Below are 25,141 nucleotides of genomic sequence, written 5' to 3' on the forward strand. Positions count from 1 at the left end.
GAACCAGTTGGTGACAGGGAAGACACTGGAGACAGACAGAAAAGGTTCTACTATCCATGTTCCCTTTGATTTTGGAAGGATGCTAAATGCTAATCGGCTTTCTTATTTTAAAAATGAATATCTTAAATGATTATACTTGCCTCATATGATTTGGAAGATGATTACATGCTGTTCCCTCAGCAAACAAGAGCTTATAAAAGTTTTTGAATAATTTCGTGAAAGGCCTCAAAGTATTCCGAGTCTGAAGATGAAAACGGGGCTGAGTCATCTCATCTAGAGGAAGTATCAGAAAACTTTGTAGAAATAGAGTTTTGAGTAGGTCTTTGGCACACAGGAAGCCATGTTGAGCAGAAATGAAAAGGTGACACTTGCCAATGCTTGAGGTAAGATCTGGCCTAGTGTGGCCATGTTCTGGGTTGTGGTGATAGAGTGTGTAGTAGAAAATAAGGTGAAAGAGACATGTCAGGTTCCAGCTCAAGATTTGGGGGCAGGGTTTAAGATGGATGGCTTATCATGTACTTAGCTTTTTCTCTATGGGGCAGATAGAACAGGCACCAAAAACATCCATTCTGGGCCAACTCCACCGCTGGCTGGTGTTCCTGGGAGTTTGGAAATGAATAATTCTTCCTTAGAAGAGGATCTGTGATCTGGACATGACTAACCCTGGCCCTTTGCTAACAAAAGGCAATGCTTTGAAGAGTTGCAGCAGCTCCATTTGAAATCCCCACCTTAGTCACTTTCTTAGTTAGGTAGGAAGCCTTTGAAAGCTCAAGGGACAGATATAATAGAAGTGGGGTCCCCCCCCCCCCCCCCCGTCTAGAGGCTGAGAACTGAGCAGGAGTGTGCCCATAGTGCCATAGTGAGGACTACGTACAAGATTCTTGCAGAATTGGTTAGAATTCACAAATGTGGGCAGAACCAGGGTACAAAAGGAAATGTTGAGATTAAGACAGATCAGGTAGGGAGCTGGGGAGATGGCTTAGTCAGAAAGTACTTAGCACAAGACCTGAGTTTGAGCCTCAGCAGCCATCGAAAAGATCTGGTTGTAGGGACATGTGACTAAAACCTCAACACTGGAGAGGATGAGAAATTCCTGGGGCTCTCTTTCTGCCTAGACAGTGCTCTAGACCAAGTGAGAGATGCTGTCTCAAGAGCAAGGTGGACACCATCTGAGAAATGACAGCTGCAGTTGACCTCTGGCCTTAATGTGTGTATGTACAAGTACACCTGCGAATGAACACACACACACACACACACCCCTTTATATATGAAACAGGTAGAGTACCAAGTGCTAAATACTAGTCCTACCCTGGCATCTAGATGCTTGCCTCAGCGTAATTGACAGGAAGAAGACTTTGTAGCTACTGAGCAACAGCCACAGAAGCTTTGTGAAACCTCTTGCCTGCAGAAGCATCTGAGAATGCTTGTCAGTTAATGAAAAAAGAGTTATGATTTATACATTATTGAAGAGTTTGGTACAAGAAAGCTTTAATGTTTAGAAAAAAAGTATGTTTTTACGATTCTTGGGCACATTGTCTAAGCTGGAGTATATTATTACTTTATCTGAGGACTTTATGTTTATTTATGTTTAAGTCCCTGGCCCATAGGATATTGTCTTCCACAGAGTAGGCACACAATAAATATTTGCTGAGCTTGGAGTCGTGAACTTCAAGTTTTGTTAGTTGTATGTCTCAAAAATGGACTGAGTCCTTTCATTAAACAACGTATGCCTTCCTGAAATCTACACATAGCTAACATTTATCAAGTTCTAATTAGCCAGGAGGCTGGCTAAATTCCTGATGAACTCATCTAACCTTTATGACCAACTTATTAAAAAAGACCAAACAGTACCCCAGCAGCATTTTTATTTTCATGGAAATGGAGACACAGAGAAACTAAGCCACACCCTCATGGTTTAACATAGAAAGCACACAAAGTGAAAAATGTGGGATTTGTTTATATGTGTGGTTGCTTCTTTGAGGCAGAGTGTTGTTACGTAGCCAAGACTACAATTCTCTCTATAGCCTCAAACTGCATCTTCCTACCTCTTCCTACCTCTTCCTCTTGTGTACTGGGATTACAGGTGTATTCCATCACACTAGGCTGTTGATAAGAGTTAGAGCTGAGGTTGTGTCACTCCAGAGCCACTGAAGTTAGTTAATTCAATGTTCTTTGAGTGAAGGAGTGACCATTAGCAGTAACTCATGGGGTTGAAGAAGTTTAAAACCCAGCTAAGAATTCCCGAATGCTCCTCACGTGACACGAAAACACTAAGCATGTAAGCAGCCTCTCTTCTAATCCTCATCTCAGCCTCCCAGCATAGGTGCTATTGTGTATGCTTCACTGACGAGGAGTGGGGCAGGGAACCTTTGAAACTAGGTCACCAGATCCTCAAGCTTACCACCCCCTTGTACATGACCATCCTCCCTGTCCTGTGATACCACAGGAACAAATAATGAGTCCCCATTCACTCATCTACACACGTTGCTCTAATAAAACTCTATTTGGATTTAACTTTGGAACTGGTTGTCACCAAACACCATGCTCGCTTAGAAATAATCATAAGATGTCTTTGGTGCTTATCCATTTACTGAAGATTGGCTGAGGGCTTAAAGAGCAAGGTAGAGGTGACAAAGAGACCTATCCTTAGGTAGCACTATAGAAGAGCTGAAATACCGTGTTTGAGTAAAGATGGAGTGAGGTCTTGGTTTTCTATGCTGCTTATTTGGGCTTACACGGGGACTTGGAGAACTCACTTGCACTTCCATGATTCTCCAGTTTCATTTATAAAATCAGACCATAATTATTCTGCTTTAATAATATTATACAAGGATGCATGAATATAGCACATATGAAGCCTTAGCTTGTGACGCATATAAGCCATTGAGTCTTCTCCTCTCATCCCTGCTCACTTTATTCTCCCACTTCTCTGTCTTTATCTTCTTTTCTGCTCCACTTCACCTTCCTTTGTTCACTTCATTATTCATATAACTTCCTGAGTAGGGCTTTTATAGACTGAGTAGAGTTAGCATGAGAAAGACCGTGCAGGCCTCCTGTGCCTGATGAAGCTGAGCCTGTCTCAGTGGCATATCAGACCCTTAGAGGTCTCATAAAATACATGCTCTTACTCTGGATCCCAGAGTCAACCTGAAAGATAGACAGATCCAGCTGGTCTCAGGTCTGGAATTTGTACAATTTTTGGATCCCTTTTTAGTTAAAGAATACATTCTATGCAAATGAGAGTTTTGTCTTAGACTTTAATGTGGATTAAATTAGGTCATAGAAGGTGTAACTCACTTTTCTTTTATAATTTTACTTAACTAAAAAAAATCAACCATCCTCCTGAAGTAATTTTTGATTTTAGAGTTAGACTGAAGCCAAGGGCTGCAGAGCACATTTTAACACGATAAAGTTGGTTTTACAGGAGACACAGCTTGCTCTGCCTGTCTTTTGATTTTGTATGTTTGAAGTCAAACTACTCTCACTGGATATAAGAACAAGAACTGATGAATTCAGGAGTGTGTGACTGCCTGGGGCAGTAACTCAATGCGAGGAATTCTCTGGGACAGTTTGGATGATGTGAGAGTCAGAAGAAGCCAAGAATTCACTGGGCTCACTACATACACCATCCAGGCAAGTTACTAATGAAGAAAAACTGTCTTCACTGGTCTGGGGATCCTCCTAGATGCCTTTAAGCAGAGTGCCCAACTGTTGGTGATGCTGAACAGGAATATATTGTTCCATTACATGCTTTGGTCTCTATTCCTCTATCAGATGGGGACCAGTTGCCCTCTCCTGACAGGGTATTTCAGGAGAAGTTAATTAGCTTATATCACTAAAGGACCTTTGATGATGACTGCTAAGTATTTTCATTATATAATTGTTATTTTTCCTTTAAAAATGTTCAAAGAGTTACTAACTAGACATTGTCAAAGTACTCTGTATTTTATTATTTTACTGTTGTCTTGCAATTACCCAGGATCAATATCAGCTCAAATGATGTGTTTTGCCCATTCCCTTGCTTTAATTTTTTGAAACTTTTTGGAAGCATGAGCATTGTTATATTGCTTGTTTGTTTGTTTTTAGTTTGTTTGTTTGTTTGTTTTCATCCACTTTAACTTGAATAATTAACAAAGTCAATATGGCTTTGGGTGGTGACATTGTCAACAACTAGAGTTATTTAGAAATTTTAATTAAGAACAGTACTGTTGCACTTTTAATGAAAGTTTATTATCATACCCAAGCACTCTGAGAATTGTGGCCTATGTATGGCTCATGACTCTGTGTATGTTCATGTTGGCTTGCAGGGTATATGTGAAAACCTATACTTTTCATGACCGGTGTATAAATAAAACATGAAGAAAAGAACAAAGACCTCTTGTGGTTTAGCTTAGTGATTCTCTCCTTCCCTTCCCCCCACCCCCCATGCGTGTGTGTGTGTGTGTGTGTGTGTGTGCATGTGTACTTGCAGAGGTTGGTATCTGGATCTTCTCTTGTTGCTCTCAATTTTTTGAGACAGCATCTCTCACTGGACTTGGAACAATCACTCTATTGACGCACTTGGCTACACTTGTAGTAGGCTACTGAGTTCCTGGGATCTACCTGTCTCTGCTCCTTTCAAAATGAGAGGTGGTATTTATGCGCATCAATTCACTTGGCTTTTATGTAGGTACTGGGAACCCAAAATCAGATCCTCATGCTTCTACAGTAAGCATGTTACCCATCGATTTGTCTCCCCGGACCGACCGGGTTTAGCTTTCTTGAAGACAAAATGCTGTTTAAATTTTTCCCATTTTCTTAGTCTAGACATTTGAGTTGTCTTGAATCACATTTCGTATGTTAAGTGTCTGCTACACTGTCAGCTATTGACCTTAGTGTATTTCATGCTTCCTTTAATCTACAAGTCAGTGAGGCCTTTCATAAATAACAAAATGAAGGTGCAGAGAGGTTAAATAAGATGTCTAGGGCCATGCAGTTATTAATAAGAAAAGAAAAGTCCCAGACTCAAATCTGCCAGATTCATCTCTGGGCCCTTTCTACTCTGTCTCTTTAACAAAATTTCTGAACTTTCTATTTAGAAGTGAGTCTTGTCACCCAAATGCCAACTTGTGCCTTTTCTAAGAACTCTCAGACGATTATGTGTCTAAATGCATGTTGTCTTTTGGACTTTGTTATTACATTCTACAGCTTCTCCTAGGCTTAACTTTATATTATCTGTGTTCCAGGAGTGGGGAGGGCAATGTAATGTTATATATACTGAAAGCATGGGGTCTAGAGACAACTAGATTGCAGTTTTCATTCTGCCTTGGCCTGTCTGGATCATCTTCTACCAAATGTAAAGCTACATGTGGTTGATAATGAAGGTGACAATGGAAACTATATGGGACATTCTTAGCACATGGGATGCATGGAAAGCGTACAATCCCCGGCATTTGGTTGTATGGACAACAAACAAAGGAATGAATCAGTAAATGACAGGGACCTTTGCTCATGAGAATGAGCATTCTCCAAAGTTCTTGTCGCTCAAACTTGTATCCACTATCAGTTCAGTAAGTAGCAAATAATACATTGAATTTTAAGGGTTCGAAGGCTAAGTATATATGCTTGAATCCCAGGCATCCTTCTCATAGGAAAACCATAGTACTTTATGTTGATTCTTATGAAATATTCAACTCATTGTCACCCATTGCTGTTAAGGTCAGAAAATATTGATATTAACAATCGTAAAGCGCAAGGTTCTATTGTGGTGTAACTTATTTCATCCCGTCTCCTGTGCAGCAATGGGGTGATTTAGGCAAAAGGCAAAGGGGAGGGGCTAGACTTGAAACTATAGTATGCTTATTAGAATCCCAGCTTCACTTTGTCTAATATCTGTGTGACATTGATCTCTGAAGACCTATCCAATGTAGTAACTACCACAATGCTCGGGAAAGACCCGTAATTGGAGATCGTTTTGTGGAAAGTTTACAGTGGGGTTGAGTGGTCTCTCTGGGAAAGCACTTGCCTGGCTGGGAAAAGTGCCTCCAACAAAGTGAAGTTGAACCAGCTGGCATTTGTGGTGCTGGAATGGTTTACTCTAGCTGTCCTTTATTGAACAAAGCAAGCCAAACCTTGAACCCCTCTGGATTGTCTCTAAGACAAGAATGTAGAGCTTGGCAGGCCAGCAATGGAGAGTGATCACTGGAGAAGTGCTTAGCTGCTAGATGGCACACGTTTGTGGGTTGTAGGAAGAAATCTCAGCTGAACTCTCTACTGTGATGGTGAAAGAAAACATGACCTTTTGTACCTGCATCAGGACTTTCCCCCTGCAGCAGCTTTTATTATCATCTCAATTTTAATACTGGGGGAAAAAAAGACGCCTGGAGTTAAATTAAATTTCCTAACTGACATCCCAACTGTAAGGCCAATTTTAAATCATCAAAGCTAACACATATTTTCTTGGACCTACTTGGATAGTAAATGAAAAAATCACGCAATGACTTGAATTGTTTGGTACTAAAAAGCTTGCTTTGGTAAAGGCCTCTCTTTCTCTCTCTCTCACTCACTTTCTCTCACTTTCACTCTCTGTTGCCCTCTCTCCCTCCATCCCCCTCTCTGTCTTGTCTGTCTGTCTGTTTCTGTGTGTGCATGCATCTGTGCATATGCACATGTGTACCTGCAAGAAGTGTTTCGGTCATAATTAACTGCTTCTCTACTCATGACTTCAGAAGAATAACAGAAAGCTGTTGCCAAACACTTTAGTATCAAGCAGTTTCTAAGAGCCACATTTTATTGCTTATAAACAATCCCGTATAATGAAGCTCAAAATATACCCCTTGAATATTACATCTTATTTTTGTTTTACTTCTACAAGAATTGACTGCAGAGCTATGTATTTGCTAGGGATTAAAAGTCAAGCAGCACACACTGATTATTGACAAGCTTGTGTTGGATCTTAATTCCAGCATGGTTAAGAATGTTTTAAAGATGGGAATATTCAGAATCTAAAACCAGAGAATTATTCAAAAAAACAAAACAAAACAAAACAAAAAAAAACAAAACAACAGCCTGTGCTACCATCCCAGATTTGAGTAGTATGTTCCAAAAGAAGATGACAATGGAGATGCTTTAAGAAAAGCAAGAGATTATTAGTTTTAGTGTGAAGATGTCAAATATCTTGAATGCAGTATGTCTGGGCATCATTAACTTGTACATTTCCAGGCTGCCAGGTCTGGACCACATGAGCTCATGGAGGCACAGCAGAACCATAGCAGTCTATCAATAGCAGGGGTACCCTTCACTGACTGCTGAGGAAAAACAGAATCTCACTCAAACCATCTTCTTTTTCTTAATTGGTTTTTCAGGCTGGGCTCTCAATGTTTCTGTGTCTCTCCCAAGCACTAAAAACTCTCCCCAGCTTCTCTCTTCAGACTCAGAGTGTGAGTGGAGTTAGAAAGAAAGCTTGTTTATAAGAATAATCCTACCACATAGCCTCCTGCTAGTTAGTGAACTGGGCTGTCCTTTCATTGGCAAAATGGAGTGAGAATGGGGGTTAGGACTATTCCATAATTATGAGGATATTTACATGTATTAAAAAAAGAGTAACAAGGAAGTGCTCCTGAGCTAGAAGGCTGTGCAGACATGTTAAACTCAGAAACAGCCAGGATTAGCCTTTATTTCCGGGAAGAGGTAGACTCCCCGCTGATGGGCATGTTATAAAATGAAGACAGATAATTTCTAAAGTGTCTCTACTGATCAGGTTCACACTCCTTTCTCACGAGTTTGCCACCTTCCAGTGTTCTGCTTTGTCCTGCTCCCTGTGCTCAGATTCAGCCCAGATCCACAGCAGCCACTGGCTATTGCACGCCGAGAAGCCCGTTTCCCCTTGCTGATGCATATTTTAACCAAGTAAGTTAGAAAAACTTAGCTAAAGTTTACTAGCACCACAGTATTCAGAATCTCACTATGTAGGTAAATATCATTACGAGCAGGTTTTCGTGAGATTGTCATTATGTACACATAATGGCTTCATCCTTATGACCTCCATCTTTAACACAAAAGACTTAAAGAGTTAAGATGCCATGATGGTGTCAAGGTGCTTAATGCTAATAATTTGAAACTTTTTCTTGAAGATGAAATGTTCAGTGCATTGCTAAGTCTAATTTATTTACTTAGAGGTTGAAAGGATATTCCTCAGTCTATAGGTGGGAAAATACCCTTCTTAGATTCTCACTTCTTTAAGCAGGCAATTCTGCTATCATCAGTACTTTTCCCTCTTAGTTGGTGGGTTTGGAGCATAGACTTTAACTCAATTCAAATGCTCAGTGGGCACCTCTGATCCAATTCTTCCATTTTTCATGTAAATGTTTTCTCTTTTTTATACACTACGATGTCCTTGAAGAAAGACACTAAATTTTATTTATTTACTCTTGATTCAGAACACATATTATGAAATGATCCTGTAGTTGTAAAATGAATAAATAAAAAGGCACATAAATATAGAAATAATTTTCTCAAATGAATATTCACATAAGATATATTTACAATTCATTGTCTTTTGGGGGGATAGAATTAACATTTTGTGCCCAGTCACAATTATGCTCTTATTTAATAAACCATACAGTAAAATTATGCAAGTCAACATTTCTTCCTTTCAGCTTATCCTTTATCTTCCTCAGAGTAGCTCATAGTTCTCAAACTGGCCGCTCCCACAGGCTGCTTTCACATGCATGATGCATTAGTGGACTGCTTGGCTGAAGTAATGATGAGCTGTCTGTTTTCACAAAGTGAGATCTTAGAATGTTCACTCTGCTGAAGTTGGAGAAAAACAGAGTTCAAAATGAATGAGAACTGAATACAAATTAAGTTGTCACCTATTATTTATTTACCAAGACCTGGATATGGTGTTGGACCCAGTACACATGTTGCCTAAAATGAACTAATACTACCATGCATTTTTGTGCATTTGGCAGAAGAGAGGCCCCTGGGGTAGGTTAATTTGCTATGAGGCCTATGTTGATTATTTGCTACAGACTGGAGACATGTAGGGATTCAGGCATGGTAAAAGAAGGCTTTGCTGGGATGGGTTGTGTATGTGTGATGTTCATGTCGACTCAGGCCTCAGGTGCTTGATGAGGACCTCTGCAGGCAGAACTCTGCTGAGAACACAGTGACATTGGAGGAGGCAAGAAGGATCCAAAGTTCATTATTTGGCCGAACATCAGGAGCACTGGATGTCCCCTGCTTAGGCCACTCCCAGTCTGCTTTGTAGTCTGTGGCCCTATCAAGGGCTGCCTGGCTCACATTTGTTCCTGTTAACTCCCTGCACACCTGTTCCCTACCTTAGAGCTGGCCACAGTGGGAGACTTCAGTCCTTGCTTCTTTGCCTCAATAAGGGTTGTTGATTCTGCTCAAAACTCTCTTCTCCTGTGTCACCTACTTAATCCCCCACCTCCTTTTAACTTATATCTCTATGCCATGCATTTGTTTCTCTAAACAGACACCATTGCTGCCCTAGGCAGCTGGCCCTCTGTGTATCACCAACACAGACAGATCTGTGTTGCTCTCCTTCAGAGCACCTAGATCACCATGCAGCTACACACTCTCACCATTCAGTTCAATGACTGTTATCTGTCATTCTCTTCAGACCATAGATTCCATAAAAACAGTGACAAGACAAGGCTTTACATAGTATCTCATTAAAGATACCTACTGTGGAAGCTTCACCTCATCCTCTCTGAAGCCACTACTCCAAGGTGTGAAGCTAGTTTATGACAGCTAATAAATCAATGCTAATATAACTCACTTTCGGGGAAATAGCTCATTTCAGAACCACACATTCTTTAGGATGGAGGGTATAAGGATGACACTGCAGGCTCTTGTAGTCTCAACTCTCAGCAAGGCTGGGGCTTCAGGTTTCACAGTACTCTCCAGATTTCTGATTCTTGAAAAAGCTTTTGTGGGTCAGCTTGACCATCTAACTGGTAGCTCATGTCCATAGTAAACATGTATTTGATATTGCTGGTGGGTTGGGCAGTAATCAGAGCAGTGGTTTTAAAAGAATATTGCCTAATCTAAAGCAAATTAGTACAGTACAAATTAGTGTTGATAATTTAGTGAGTTTCTTAAAGTCTCTCTGACTGGGACTTCGGCATCTTTAAAAAGGACAGCAAGTTATATCCTGATTTTGCTCATAGGGAACATATAGAATTATTGTTTATATATAAGTAAAACAAAGGGTTTAGAACAGTTTAGAACATATTGCACATTATGCATACTTCCAAAGTTTAATTTTTTTAAAAATTTATTTAGGGTCTAGAACACATTGTACCTTTTCAAGTGCCAACACCTGAAACCACTTCCTGCATGATCTCTTGGTATTTTCTTTTCTTTCTTTATTTTTTGGTAACTGTGGTTTCTGACTCCCTTCTGATCTAAACATGTTTACCCCTTATCTTACTTGGCTTATCATTTCCCCCCCCCCCCCCCCGTTCCCAATGCAAAGGCCAGGTTTTGAACTGTGGGAAATTGTCCTATTACCTCAAGTGTGCTTCAGCTCTGTCCCAAGAAGACTCAGAGGTTCAATCAGCCAAAGGAGACAGTGCTGGGAGGTGAAAGAGTTGAGCAAAGTGGCTTTTGTGAGTTGGAGAAACACTTCACTCCTCTGTGCTAAGTGTGCTGTAGTTCTGGCATGAGTTTTTGAACACAATACTCCTTCCCCTTTCAATCTCTTTGTGAACTCTTTGGGCAGAAAACTGGCATCACACAAACAAGGATGCCAATGAAATGACTCACCAAATGGGCTTCCAGGGGATTCTAACAGTCAAGCTAGTGACACCAATAGTTCAGAATACCCACGATATAACTCACAGACCATGTGTAGCTTAACAAGAAGGAAGGTCCAAGTGTGGGTGCTTCAATCCCACTTAGAAGGAGGAACAAAATAATTACAAGAGGTAGAGAAAGCAAGGGAACTGAGTAGGAGATGGGAAGGGGAGGGAAAAAGGGGGGGCAAGGTCAGGTATTTGGTTGCGACAGGAGAGAAGCCCAAAAGACCAGAAGAATGAACAGAAATATCCAGCAGTGTGGGGTGGGAGGCAGAGGGGTAACTCTAGAATGTTGCAGACACCAGGAATGTGAGAGGCTACCAGGAACCAATGGAGAGCATCTTATCTGAAATGCCAAAATGACATTAAAGACTTGAAAATGCCATAGGGAAACAGTATGATCGAGTCTTCCTTAAGATATCTGCATACACATATGCAAATATTTAAGTGGAGTTACTCTAAAATATGGGAGGCAGTGCATCAGTACTTGGCTCCTTTTTTAAGGATGTTGATCAGTGTGGTATCAAAAATTCTCTCAAACTAACAAACTATTGCCATTGACCTTCGCTGTCCTCTAAGACTTGATACTAAGATCCGATTGCTGAAGATACCACAGGCTTGAATCACAAGAGGTGGGTAAATCAAGCTAGATGTGACCTGGAAGCTTCTTCCCTACTGGCTAGCTTTCTTATTGATAGAAAGTTCAATACACTCTACTGAAGGGAAAATTAATGACTAGTTTTACTCAGCTGTGAACCCTGTGAGGTACAGTAATGACCAAGCTTGCAAGATATGTTTACTCAATAGTGGCAGGAAGATTAAGGGAGTAAGGAACAACTTTCCCATTGGATTTCAAGCCTGTTCCACAAACTGAATGCCTGACACTGGGATCCAAGTTTTGAGCCAGAAATGTTGTAGGGAATACTGGAGAACCTACCTCTCTTATGCTGTTAAAAAGACATAGTATTAAACTTCAGTCTACAGTTTTATGTTTATATTCATAGATTGGTGCATCTTTTATGTCTCATCAGAGAAGTATTTTTTCTTTCCAGTAGAACACAATTACAACTTGTTAGGGTGCAGGAGAATAAGAGACTATAGAGTAGTCAATTCCAAATGTGACATCTATATCATACCCTTCACCCCAAATCTGAGAGCTGTCATAGGAGAGGGATGATAGAATAGTAAGCCAGAAGTAGTGGGTGTCTTCTGCAAAAAAGTATTTGCTATACATAACAAGGCCATTACACACATCGATTCACAGTGGCTATGATTTCATGCACATCTGTATGAGATTAATACAGCTAAGATTCCAGTATGGATGAGAGAGAAAATCATGAAATCCCACCCCTAGCTGAGGTGTTATTAGTTGTTGGGAAAAGGAGAGTCTTCTCCTTTCAGGAAAGTAGGCCCTGAGGGGCTACTCATAGTCTAGCAGATGTTCTTACAGCCTCGGATAGTTTGGGAGTCCTATGTGCACTCAATGGGTTTTGAAAAGAAACCCACTGAACAAAAAGTGGTGGATGAATAAGGAAGGAATTGAGAGGAGGAAATGGAGTTTGAATTTGATTAAAACACATTGTATGCGTATATAAAATTCTTAAACAATGAAAAAATTAAAAATAAGTCTTATTAAAATTAGTTTTTTACTTGCATATTTTTAAAATTAAAGTTAATTATGAATAGACCTAGTTAGGGTGGTGGGGAGGCAATCCCTGTAATGAGTGAGAAACCCAGGACAATGGGAACTCACAGGAAGCTATTAGTTTGACACTAGCTAAGACTTCTAGCAATGTGGGGTATGGAGCCTGGACCAGTCATCTTCTATAACCAAGGCAGACTTCCAAAGGAGGGACTGGGACATCAACACAGCCACAAAACATTTTACCTACAATTTGTCCTGCCTACAAGATGTAGGGGTAAATATGGAACAGAAACTGAGGCAATAGCCAATCAATGCCTGGTCCATCTTGAGACCTATGCCATGAGAGGTAGTCCACTCTTGACACTGTTAATGATAGTCCCCTATACTTGCAGGAAGGAGCCTAGAATAACCACCATCAGAGAGGTTTTACCCAAGAACTGATGGAAACAGATGTAGAGACCCACAGCCAAGCATTAGGCAGAGCTTGGGGAATCCAGTGAAAGAATGATTGCAGCAGCCAGAGAGGTTAAGGAGAGAAACAAGAAACCTACAGAATCAACTAACCTGAACCCACAGGGGCTCACAGAGTCTGAGCCATCAACTAGAGAGCATGCATGAGACTGACCTCGGCCCTCTGCACATATGTAACAGTTGTGTTGCTTGGTCTTCGTATGGGATTCCAATCAGCAGGGTATGAGTGGGGAGCAAGGGCTGTCTCTGACTCTGTTATCTGCCTTTGCAACCTTATCTCTCTACTGAGCTGCTTCATCTAGCTTTAACAGGAGAAGATGTACCTAGTTTTACTACAACTTGATATGCCAAGGCAGATTGATATCCATGGGAGGCCTCTCCTTTTCCGAAGAGAAACAGAGGAGTGGATGGAGGGAGGCTAGGTGGGGGAGGTAAAGGACTGGGAGGAGAGGAGGAAGAGGAAACTGAGGTCATAGTCAGGGTACAAAGTAAATAAATGTATTATTCAGTTAAAAAGGAAAACAACAGTAATAAAATAAAGCTAGTCAAAATTTTTATAGTCCATTCATTTGCTTGCCAAATATCTAGATTATTTCAGGTGCTAACACCAGATAGTTGAATATTCAGATACTTTATAGTAGATTAATGCTTTTTGAAGTTCATCTATGAAGTCTTAGATATATCAAACAGTAGGATAATTAATATGTAGCATAAATCAAAATCATGGCATGTACTGTGTCAGATGTAGTCTGAAATTATTTGATATTCCTTTTAAAAAAGTTAAGTGTTGGCATTTTGATTTTCTAAAAATGTTTACACATGATTTTGCTGGTTTATATTATAATGTTTATCATGTCCTTCCTTATATTTACTTTGAGTTTATGTGTCCCTCTTTCTCCTAACTCTTAAGAAGAATTATATAAGGGTGTGAGCTTTATTTTTGAATTTTAAACCTCACTATCTAGAGGTAAAGTTATCCCGTATTGCTAGCTTAGCTGTGTCATGTCAAATACAAAACTTTGACATGTTGTATGTCCACTATAATTACTGGAAATATGTCAATGATTCCCATGATTTCCTTTTTATCCAAATATATTTTTAAAAGTTTTTTAGTGAATTTAAATATTTACACAGATATATTTTATTATATAGAAGTGTCTTTTCTGCAGTACCAAGGACCCTGGGTGTTAACAGAGAGATGCTCACTGTGTGCATTGCCAGCTGTGGGCTAAGGATCCACAGGGATTTTCCCCCCACTTCCTGAGGATTTCTGTATGAATTCTGTGCTTCTCTTAAGTAACCTGCCCTGCCAACTCCATGAAGTGTATTAATAGCCTCTAAGTCTAATCTATAGCATATATACAATTTCATTCTTGGCTTTCACCTGCTTGTGGCAGGCAACAACATTAAAAGTTTTCCCCAGGCAGGGATTCAAGAAAATAGGTTTCTCTAATTATTAAAATTTTTCACTGATACACTCTACTCTAATTCTCCCCCTAAAACCTGCTTCATTCATTTTCTATGGTGTTGTAGAGAGATGGAGTGTGGTCCTAAACATCAATAAAAGAACATGGTTTTGGAAATTGGGTTTAAAATGAACACTTTTAGTCAAACAAAATTTAGTTTATTTTTATAGATCCATATTTATGGTTTTAACTTTTCTTTTCATGTCTGATCATAATTTCTTTGTTTATGAACTTGGAAGGGAAAGTATTGTTAATTCATTTTCCCATTTACAAGCTCTCATCACTGGGCAACCAGATTGCATCTGTGATTCTATGTAAAAGCTTTTAAATAGGACTTTCACTTGAGGCCATTTAAAGGTGATACAAAGAGCCAGAATAGAGATGAATTTAACTTTATAGCAACTATGAGGTCTTTGTAACTGGTTAAGTACAACTTTATCATATCATCAGTTGGGGGGTCTTTTCCTGTGGAGGAATGGACACATGGCTATTCACCTAGACCGGGCGAAGGCAGTCTAGCTAGCCAAAGCATGGCAAACATGGCTCTGGCAGACCTCATCTTTTCCCCATTCCCTCTTGCTCGCTAAAAAATGTTAGATTACTTTCTTAAACCTAGTCACTGAGGTCCATTCCCTTAATTGGCTAGTTATTCCTACTGAAGCTGACTACCAAGGTCCAGCTATCAAAGTATTGAAGTTGAACAATCAAAAGCCCTCAGTGACTTCCCTGATTAACTGAGTCCAATCAAAATTAAACACCTCATCCTAACATGAAGTTCCCCGTTTACCTTTTAAACTGCCATTTGCCTATGGGTCATGTCTATATCCTCTTTTCAGACACAATCCTTGTTCTCTCTAGAGAATATTCCCGCTCCCTTGTTCCCTTCCCCTTCTTCCTCATCCTCTGTCTCCTGTTTTAGTTTCTTTATCTGATTTCTTTGTCCCTCTGGGACAAATACATTTTCTTTGTACTGAAAACTTGGTCTTATGAAATCTTGAGCTGAACATCAATCTCTTCACAGGGAGCTTAAGACAGACCAAATAAATGTATTCCCTAAAGTTTATCTTGGCAAACCAGTGAATATAATTGGGGTTGCTTACAGTGGCATGGTCCAAATCAACATACAGGATTGTGGGCAACATATGAGAGGATCATAGAAGAATTGCACACCTACCACGGCAATTGTTGAGTTCTTTTATATCCTGGGGGAGGGATGGAACACATGCAAACTTTTTTTTGCTGCACTGCTCTGTGAGGCCTCCTACACCTCTATAAGTGAATGTTACTAGGCTCAATCTCAGGGGACCATCACAGTTGCTTTGACTTCATGATTGCAATGGCTGTCCAGACAGAGGGACAGAGTTCCAGATTACTGCACAAATGACACATCACTGAATGCTACCTCCTGCACTCCATACTTTGATGATATGTCCCCTGGAAGTGAAATGTACTGAGTATAACTGAGTTCAGCTGCCTTACTTGATGTTCATGTGAATTAATAGAAGGTTTGACATGCCTGTTGGAATACATTCTGTTTTGGGTTTGTCTGGGCTCATATGCAGGATAAGTCTGTTTCAAGTAAATCACTCCCTTTTGTCTGTGCTTTAAGATAATTATCTAAACTCCTGTTCCCCAAGATACAGGGCATGGTCTTTATGTCATGGAATAAATGGTTTGTTCAGCCATTCTTATTTCTACCACCTCTTGTACACGTCCATGAATGTGCTGAATTTGTAAACTTTTCCTTTCTCTGGAGCATACCGCAAAATTGTTTCAATACTTTTTAATATAAATGCTCAAGTTTTTATCCTATCTAAATAAAAAATCTGTTCTACTAGGTCAGATGTTACCAATGTCATATTTAGTGTTAAGATGATTCTCAGAGAGGTAAGCATGGTAATTTTTTTCTGTTAGTTAATTAGAGCCACTTAAATAGTATTTGTTTTGGGTGTTTAATAGCTTCTATTTATTTTTTTAACTGACTGGTTCTTTATATATTACAAATAAATAAGACTGGAAGAGTGAATTCTGAACTATTTCAACTTTTGTTGACCTATGTAGATTTATTGGTCAGCGAAAATTTAAAATCACACTTGGCAGGGCTTTGGGGGGAAAAAGTCATGCTTTCTACTCTACTGGACATAAAAAAAAAAATCAATGAAAGTATGGGTAGGAATCCCAGGCAGAATTATGTGCAAAATTCAATGGTACCAAAAAGGAGCAAATTTTGTTTAAAAAAATTACTGGAAGGTGATGTGAACATTGAAGGATGAAGCTAGGGATGGAGAAGGCTGGGGGATCTTTTCACAGAAAAACTGTTATCAAAGTAAGGTTATATAACATTTGCTAACTGGCAGACTAAAACTTGTGGTTTTTACTCCCTGTTAGTGTTGTGTAGGGTTTTTAAAAAACAATAGGGTGTTGTCTAGTGTGATACCCTGTGTCTTCTCTTTAGGCAATAGCTGCTGTGGTTTTTACTCTATTTCTCAGTACATAATATCATTTTTTTTTTTTTTGGAGAGCCCAACCTACACTTCAAAAATAGTCTCTGTATGTACAGGACTGCCCATGGGACGTGAGCTTCCAATGACAGTACAGGCTCATGCTCAGAGAGTAACCTTGGCTATAGGTCCATCTGGATCGCTACAGAGTAGGAAGAACTTTAATGAATATATTTACAACCGAGTTGGTTGTTCACAGCTCTAAAGTTCACAGCTTTAGAGTTGGAACTAAATAGCTTCAAAAAATTCTGTATTTCATTGTTTTATGATATATCTGCTCACCCCTTAACCCTCTATCCCAGCCATGCTTACAGAGACAGGGAATTCAAAGACCTATCAGACTAAAAAGCCATACAGAAAGAAACCATTGTATCAGAAAATAACTCAGATTGTTGATTTTATTTTTGTCTTCAAGAGGGAATATAAGCAGGCACAAACTCCAAAGGGTAGTCCCCTAGTTTCAAGCAGAGAAGGAAGCACATGAATGGGCCACATACCTGTCTTTATTTGGAAAAAATGTATAATATACATATATATATATATATATATATATATATATATATATATATAGTGTGTGTGTGTGTGTGTATTCTTTTATTTTCATTTAATGTATTTACTTTCCGCAGGTATAATCCAGCCTCCCAAAGATTGACAGATGCTTGCTGTTGACTGGGTAATAAGAGTGTTGCTCTCAGTTTCCTCTTCCCACTGACTGGCACTCAGTAATTGGGAATAGAAATGGATCTTAAAAGAGTAGGTGGCATTAACATCTCTTCTAGTAGCTTCTACCGCCAAACTATTTTTGTGTAGAATATGTAACTGTATGCCTTTCAATCTATTAGTTAATTAAGCGAGTCTTTGTTAAATAACCTATCAAACAGGTAAGACTCTTCTTGAAGCCTTTCATACATAAGTACACTGCGTTTTCATCATTTCTATATCTTCCATTCCTCTTTCAACATCCCCCAGATTTCCCCTCTAGCTCCCTCTCAAACTGATACCCTTCTCCTATTTATACACACACATACACACATTATATATAAACACACACATGATTAGACATTCTTATGACACACTTTACATATCCCAGAGTCAATGCTAAGACTTTCCACTGTGTTCCACAATCTCTCTGTTAGTTCCATATCTATAGCACAAGTTTTCTACTCTCTACTCAAAATTTCTTCACATTAGCATATTGTGCTAGAGAATTCTTTGAAGTGAGGTCTGTTCTGCACTGTGTAGGTTATTTAGTGGTCTCCGTGACTACTGTCAACTAGAAATCAGTAGTTTCATCCCTAATCCTCAACTCAGTTATAACAAGTTGAAAAAAAAGAACCTTCCAACATTATTATCAAATATCCCTTGGCATATAGAAATCAACATTGTTCTACCTTGCATTCAATTTTTGCTATCAGCTAGAAAATTTACCCTTTTGCCCCAAATAAACAGACTGAGATGAGAACTTTAAAGCTATTGCCATTGGAAGACACTTTTGCATCCAAAGTGTTTCTGTTATTCTTGTGAATTCATAGTTCTAGTTGTGGTTCCTAGTCATTAACAAAAACTATATAATTTATATAAAACTTAAGAAAACAGAATTTTAAAGCACCAGTTACCCAACAGAAAATTGTTTGTATAACAATATATTCATATTAGAAATTAACAACTAGTTATGCAATTGGTTATATGTTTACTGGGAAGGTTTTTGCTGCTATGGTCATTTAATCCACATTATTGTTCTATAAGTTAGAAAAAAGATTACTTACATTTTACACACTACACGCAGACATTCACTGATGGTGTGCTGGCTTGGATTTGAGGCTCTTTCTTTCAGTACCCACCTTGTTTGAAGGTCTAAAATTTGGAAAACACGATAAGGAGATATAAAATATAATATTAGGCTTGGCTACATTTACAAAACGAGTTAAAAATAAAATTCATTTTCTTCAAACGTAAGGGAAGATTTCTCTTTCTCTATAGTTTTAAAACTTTCTTTCTTTATCTCCTGGCCCAGAAATCCCATAATTTTCTTTCAAGTGGTTCCCGGTTTGGTTTTGTGAGCCCAAGAAACACATGGGGTTTGAATACATTTGAGCATGGCCCCATAGTTAGTGATGCTTGGGACACTGACAGAGGCACTGGAATGTCATTCATTTTAATGGGTTCTTATATGTTGCAGAACTGATCAGCAATGTGAAATAAGATAAATAATGTGAATATGATTCACTGTGGGTGTGAACCATTAACTTTTCTCTTTCTTCTTTCTTGTTTTGTCTATGTGAGAGGAAAGGAGAAATGCTGGATACAAAGTTTGTGACCTTAGATCTTTTTGACAAAAATTCAAACTATAAATATTTAATCAATGTTTAGGAAAACAATAAATTCAGAAAAATTTTCTTTTTTGTTAATCTCTGAATGTGGGCATAATGCCCTATTTGGGTGCCAAGCAGTGCTGGTTCTGCAGGCGGAACTCTAATGAGAACGCAGTGACACCGAAGGAGGCAAAAAGGATCCAAAATTCATTACTTGACCACACATCAGCAGCATTGGGTGTTCCTTGCTTAGGCCACTCACGTGCACAGTTCCTTTCATGGAATCCCAGTTTGCTCTGTACAGACTCTGTGGCCCTATCAAGAGCTGCCTGGCTTAAATTTGCTCCTGGTAACTCCCTGCACACTTGTTCCCTGCTTGGAGCTGGCCACAGTCCTTGCTCCTTTGTCTCAATAAGGGCTGTTGATTCTGCTCAAAAATCTTTTTTGTGTCACCTACTTAATCCTCTACCCACTTTTTATAATATATCTCCCAACCATGCATATCTTTCTCAAGACAGACACTCTTGCTGCCCCAGGCAGCTGGTGCTCTGTCTATCACCAACACAGACAGACCTGTGGTCCTCTCCTTTAGAGCACCTAGATCACCATGCAGCCACACACTCTCACCGTTCAGTTCAACGACTGATATTTGTCTTTCTCTTCAGACCATAAATTCTATAAAGACAGTGACAAGGCAAGGTTGTACATGGTGTCTCATCACTGACACATACTGTGGAAGTTTCACCTCATCCTGTCTGAAGCCCCCTCTCCATGGTGTGAAGCTAGTTTATGACAGCTGATAAATCAATGCGAGTGTAACTCACTTTCAGAGAATTAACTCATTTCAGAACCACACATACTTGGGGATGGAGGACATGAAGAATGACACTGCAGGCTCTTGTAGTCTCAGCTCTCAGCAAGGTTGGGGCTTTAGGTTCCACACTCTCCAGGTTTCTGACTCCTTAAAGAGCATTTGTTGGCCGGCTTGATCATCTAACCAAAAGCTCATTGCCACAGTAAATATGTCTTTGATATTGGTGGTAAGCTGGGCTCTAGTAAGAGCAATGGTTTTAAAAGTATTTTGCTTAATCCAAACCCCGATTCCAGTAAAAATTAGCTCTGATAATTTAGTGAGTTTCTTAGTCTCTCTGACCCAGACTTTGCCATCTTTTAATAGAACAGCAAGTTATATCCCGATTTTGCTGATAGGAAACATACACAAATATAGTTTATATATAAGTATAACAAAGGGTTTAGAATAGTTTAGAACATATTGCCCATTCTGCATAATTTCAAAAGTATAATTATTTTCTTAAATTTACTTAGGGTCTAGAAAACACTGTACCTTTTCAAGTGCCAACACCTGAAACCACTTCCTTCATGATCTCTTGTTATTTTCTTTTCTTTATTTATTTTTTGATAACTGTGGTTTCTGACTCCCTTCTGATCTAAACATGTTCACCCCTTATCTTACTTGGCTTATCATTTCCTCCCCCCCTCCCCACCCCCGGTTCCCAATGCAAAGGCCAGGTTTTGAACCGTGGGAAATTGTCCTATTACCTCAAGTGTGCTTCAGCTCTGTCCCAAGAAGACTCAGAGGTTCAATCAGCCAAAGGAGACAGTGCTGGGAGGTGAGAGAGTTGAGCAAAGTGGCTTTTGTGAGTTGGAGAAACACTTCACTCCTCTGTGCTAAGTGTGCTGTAGTTCTGGCATGAGTTTTTGAACACAATACTCCTTCCCCTTTCAATCTCTTTGTGAACTCTTTGGGCAGAAAACTGGCATCACACAAACAAGGATGCCAATGAAATGACTCACCAAATGAGCTTCCAGGGGATTCTAACAGTCAAGCTAGTGACACCAATAGTTCAGAATACCCATGATATAACTCACAGACCATGTGCAGCTTAACAAGAAGGAAGGTCCAAGTGTGGATGCTTCAATCGCACTTAGAAGGAGGAACAAAATAATTACAAGAGGTAGAGAAAGCAAGGGAACTGAGTAGGAGATGGGAAGGGGAGGGGAAAGGGTGGGCAAGATCAGGTATCGGGGAGACAGGAGAGAAACCCAGAGGACCAGAAGAATGAACAGAAATATCCAGCAGTGTGGGGTGTGGGCCAGAGGGGAACCTCTAGAAAGTCCCAGATACCAGGGATGTCAGAGTTTCCTAGGACCCAATGGGGATGCTCTTATCTGAAATGCCCAAATGATCCTAAAGACTTCTGAAACTGTCATAGGGAAACAGTACTGTAGAATCTTCCTTAAGATATCGGCATACACATATACAAATGTTTAAGTAGAGTTAGTCTAAAATAAGGGAGGCAGTGCATCTGTACTTAGCTTTTTTTTTTAAAGTTGTTGATCAATACAGTATCAAGAATTCTCTAAAAATTACAGACTATTGCCATTGAACTTGTCTATCCTCTAGAACTTGATACTAAGACATTGCTGAAGATACCACTTGTTTGAGTGATGAAAGATAGATAAATCAAACTTGTAGTGATCTAGAAGCTTCTTCCCTACTGGCTAGCTGTCTTAGTTATACTGATGGCGAAAAGTAATGTCTAGTTTTACTCAGCTGTGAACCCTGCGAGGTACAGTAATGACCAAGCTTGCAAGATATGCTTACTCAATAGTGGCAGGAAGATTAAGGGAGTAAAGAACAACTTTTCCATTGGATTTAGAACCTGTTCCACAAACTGAAACTCATGCCTGACACTGGGCTCTGAATCCCCAGCCAGATACATTTTAGGAATTATTGGAGAGCCTACTACTCTTACGCTGTTAAAAAGACATAGTATTAAACTTTACTCTATATTCTATATTTATACCCATAGATTGCTGCATCTCTTATCTTTCATCAGTTTTTTTCCCCAGTGGATCACAATTACAACATTTTAAGGTGCAGGAGAATAAGAGAATATAGAGTAGCCAATTCTAAATGTGACATCTATATCATACTCCCTCATCCCAATTCTGAGAGTTGTCATAGAAGAGTGGTGATAGGATAGTAAGCCAGAAGTAGTGGATGTGTACTGCAAAAAAGCATTTGCTTTGCATAGCAAGGCCATTACACACATGGACTCACTGTGGCTATGATTTCATGCACATCTGTATGAGATTAATACAGCCAAGATCACAGCTTGGATTAGAGAGGAACTCAGAATGTCTCAACCCTAGCTGAGGAGTTACTAGCTGTTCAAGAAAGGCCAGTCTTCTTTCAGGAAAGTGGGTCCTGAGAGGCTACTCATCATCTAGCAGATGGTCTTACAGCCATGGATATTTAGGGAGCCCTATGTGCACTCAATGGGTTTTGAAAAGGAGCACACTGAAGGAAAAGTGGTGGATGAATAAGGAAGGAATTGAGAGGAGCAAATGGAGTTTGGGTTTGATCAAAACATATTGTATGCATCTATAAAATTCTTAATGAAAAAATTAAAAAGAAGGCTGATTAAAATTAGTTTTTTGCTTGAATATTTTTTTAAAAAATAAAGTTAATTATGAATAGAGCTAGTTTGGGGGTGGGGAGGCAATCTCTTTAATGAGGTAGAAAACTAGGACAATGGAAACTTCCAGAAAGCTATGAGGTTGACACTAGCTAAGACTCCTAGCAATGTCAGTTATGGAACCATAGGTTTTTGCCTGAACCAGTCATCTTCTATAACCAAGGAAGACTTCCAAAGGAGGGACTGGAACATCAACCCAGCCACAAAACATTTGACCTACAATTTGTCCTGCCTACAAGATGTAGGGGCAAAATGGAGCAGAAATTGAGGGAATAGCCAATTTCTGGGAGTAGCCAATAAATGCCTGGTCCACGTTGAGACCCATGCCATGAGAAGGAACCCACTCCTGACACTGTTAATAATATTTTGCTATACTTGCAGGAAGTAGCCTAGAATAACCACCATCAGAGTGGTTTTACCCAGGAACTGATGGAAACAGATGTAGACACCCACAGCCAAGCATTAGGCAGAGCTTGGGGAATCCAGTGGAAGAATGACTGAGCTGCCTCATCTAGCTTTAACAGGAGAAGATGTACCTAGTTTTACTACAACTTGATATGCCCAGGCAGATTGATATCCATGGGAGGCCTCTTCTTTTCTTAAGATAAACAGAGGAGGAGTGGATGTGGGGGTGGGAAAGAGGGAAAGGACTGGGAGTAGAGGAGGGAGGGGAAACTGTGGTCATAGTCAGGATGTAGGGTAAATAAATGAATTATTTAATTAAAAATGAAAACAACAATAGCAAAATGATGCTACATAAGATTTTTATAGTCCATTCATTTGCTTGCCAAATATCTAGACTATTTCAGGTGCTACCACAGGACAGTTGAATTTTTAGATGTTTTATGGTAGATTCGTAATTCTTTTTGGAGTTCATCTATGAATTCTTGTGTTTCCTCCTCGGGTTTCACCTGTTGGTGAAAGGTTGGCAGGCAACAACCTTGAAAGTTCCCCTCTGGCAGGGGTTTAATAAAATAGGTTTCTCTAATTATTAAAATTCTGCACTGATACACCCTACTCTAGTTCCCCCCCAAACCTTGCTTCATTTATTTTCCATGGTGTTGTAGAGAGATGGAGTGTGGTCTTGAACATCAATAGAATAAGAGAATGGTTTTGGAAATTGGGTTTAAAAATGAAAACATTTTTAGTCTAAGAAAATTCATTTAGTTTATTTTTATAGAAGATCCATATTTATGTTTTTAACATTTCTTTTCATGTCTCATCATAATTTCTTTATATTTATGAACTTGGAAGATAAAGCATTGTTAATCCATTTCCCCATTTACAAGCTCTCATCACTGGGCAACAAGATTACATCTGTGATTCCATGTAAAAGCTTTTTATACAAGATTTCAGTTGAGGCCATTTAAAGGTGATACAAAGAGCCAGAAGAGACAGATGAATTCAACTTCATACCAACTATGAGTGCCTTTGTAACTGTGTTACTTAAGGAAAACATTATCATCTCACCAGTTGGGGGTCTTTTCCTGGGGAGATATGGATAAATGTCTATTCACTTAGAGAGGGTGAAAGCACTCTAGCTAGCCAAAGCATGACAAACACGGCTCTGGCAGAACTTGCCTTTTCCCAATTCCCTCTTGCTCGCTGAAAAAAATGTTAGATTACATTTTTAAAGCTTGCCACTGTGGTCCATTTCCCTATTTGGCCACTTTCTTCCCTTGAGGTTGACTACCAAGGTCCAGCTATCAGAGTATTGAAGTCGAGCAATCAAAAGCCCCAGTGACTGCCCTAATTAACCTAGTTCAATCAAAATTAAACACCTCATCCTAACACGAAGCTCCCTGTTTTCCTTTTAAACTGATGTTTGCCTATGGGTCATGTCTATATCCTCTCTTCAGACACAGTACTTTGTCCCTCTAGGACAAATATTCCCCCCTTTCCCTTGTTACCTTGTCCTTTTCCCCCATCCTTTATTTCTGTTTTTTTGTCTTTTAATCCCTATGTTTTGTCCTTCTGGGACAAATAAATTTCCTTTGTGCTGAAAACTTGGTCTTAGGGTGTCTTGAGCTGAACATCAATCTCTTCACTGGGAGCTTAAGAAAAATCAAATAAATGTTTACTGTGTAAACCAGTGGATATAATTGGGGTTGCTTAGAGTGGCATGGTCAAAATCAACTTAGAGGATTGTGAGCAACATATGGGCAGATTGTAGAAGAGTTGTGCTCACCATAGCAATTGTTAAGTTTCTTTATATCCTGGGGAGGGATGGGACACATGCAAACATTTTATGCGGTACTGCTGTGTGAGCTCTCCCACACATCTTATAAGGGAATGTTACTAGGTTCAATCTAGGGAGGTCTCAGGGGACAATCACGGTTGCTTTGATTTCATGATTGCAATGGTTGTCCAGCCAGAGGGACAGAGTTCCACACTACTGCACACAGGACACATCACTGGATGCTACCACCCACTCTTCA

General features: G+C 39.5%; 1 long non-coding RNA gene across 2 annotated transcripts in view; it reads right to left on the reverse strand.

Moving 5' to 3' along the window:
• Window positions 1-6,794: 6,794 nt before the first annotated feature.
• The window catches only part of LOC143434088 (uncharacterized), a 59,737-nt gene continuing 41,390 nt past the window's right edge, over window positions 6,795-25,141 (reverse strand). For both annotated transcript variants that reach the window (XR_013103290.1, XR_013103291.1), the window contains 2 exons: window positions 18,655-18,742; window positions 6,795-8,790 (listed from right to left, as the gene is read on the reverse strand). This is a non-coding gene — a long non-coding RNA (uncharacterized LOC143434088). The remainder of the gene's footprint in view (window positions 8,791-18,654; window positions 18,743-25,141) is intronic.

This window comes from Arvicanthis niloticus, chromosome 13 (genome assembly GCF_011762505.2).
Source record: "Arvicanthis niloticus isolate mArvNil1 chromosome 13, mArvNil1.pat.X, whole genome shotgun sequence".
In the NCBI taxonomy this organism is placed as follows: domain Eukaryota; kingdom Metazoa; phylum Chordata; class Mammalia; order Rodentia; family Muridae; genus Arvicanthis; species Arvicanthis niloticus.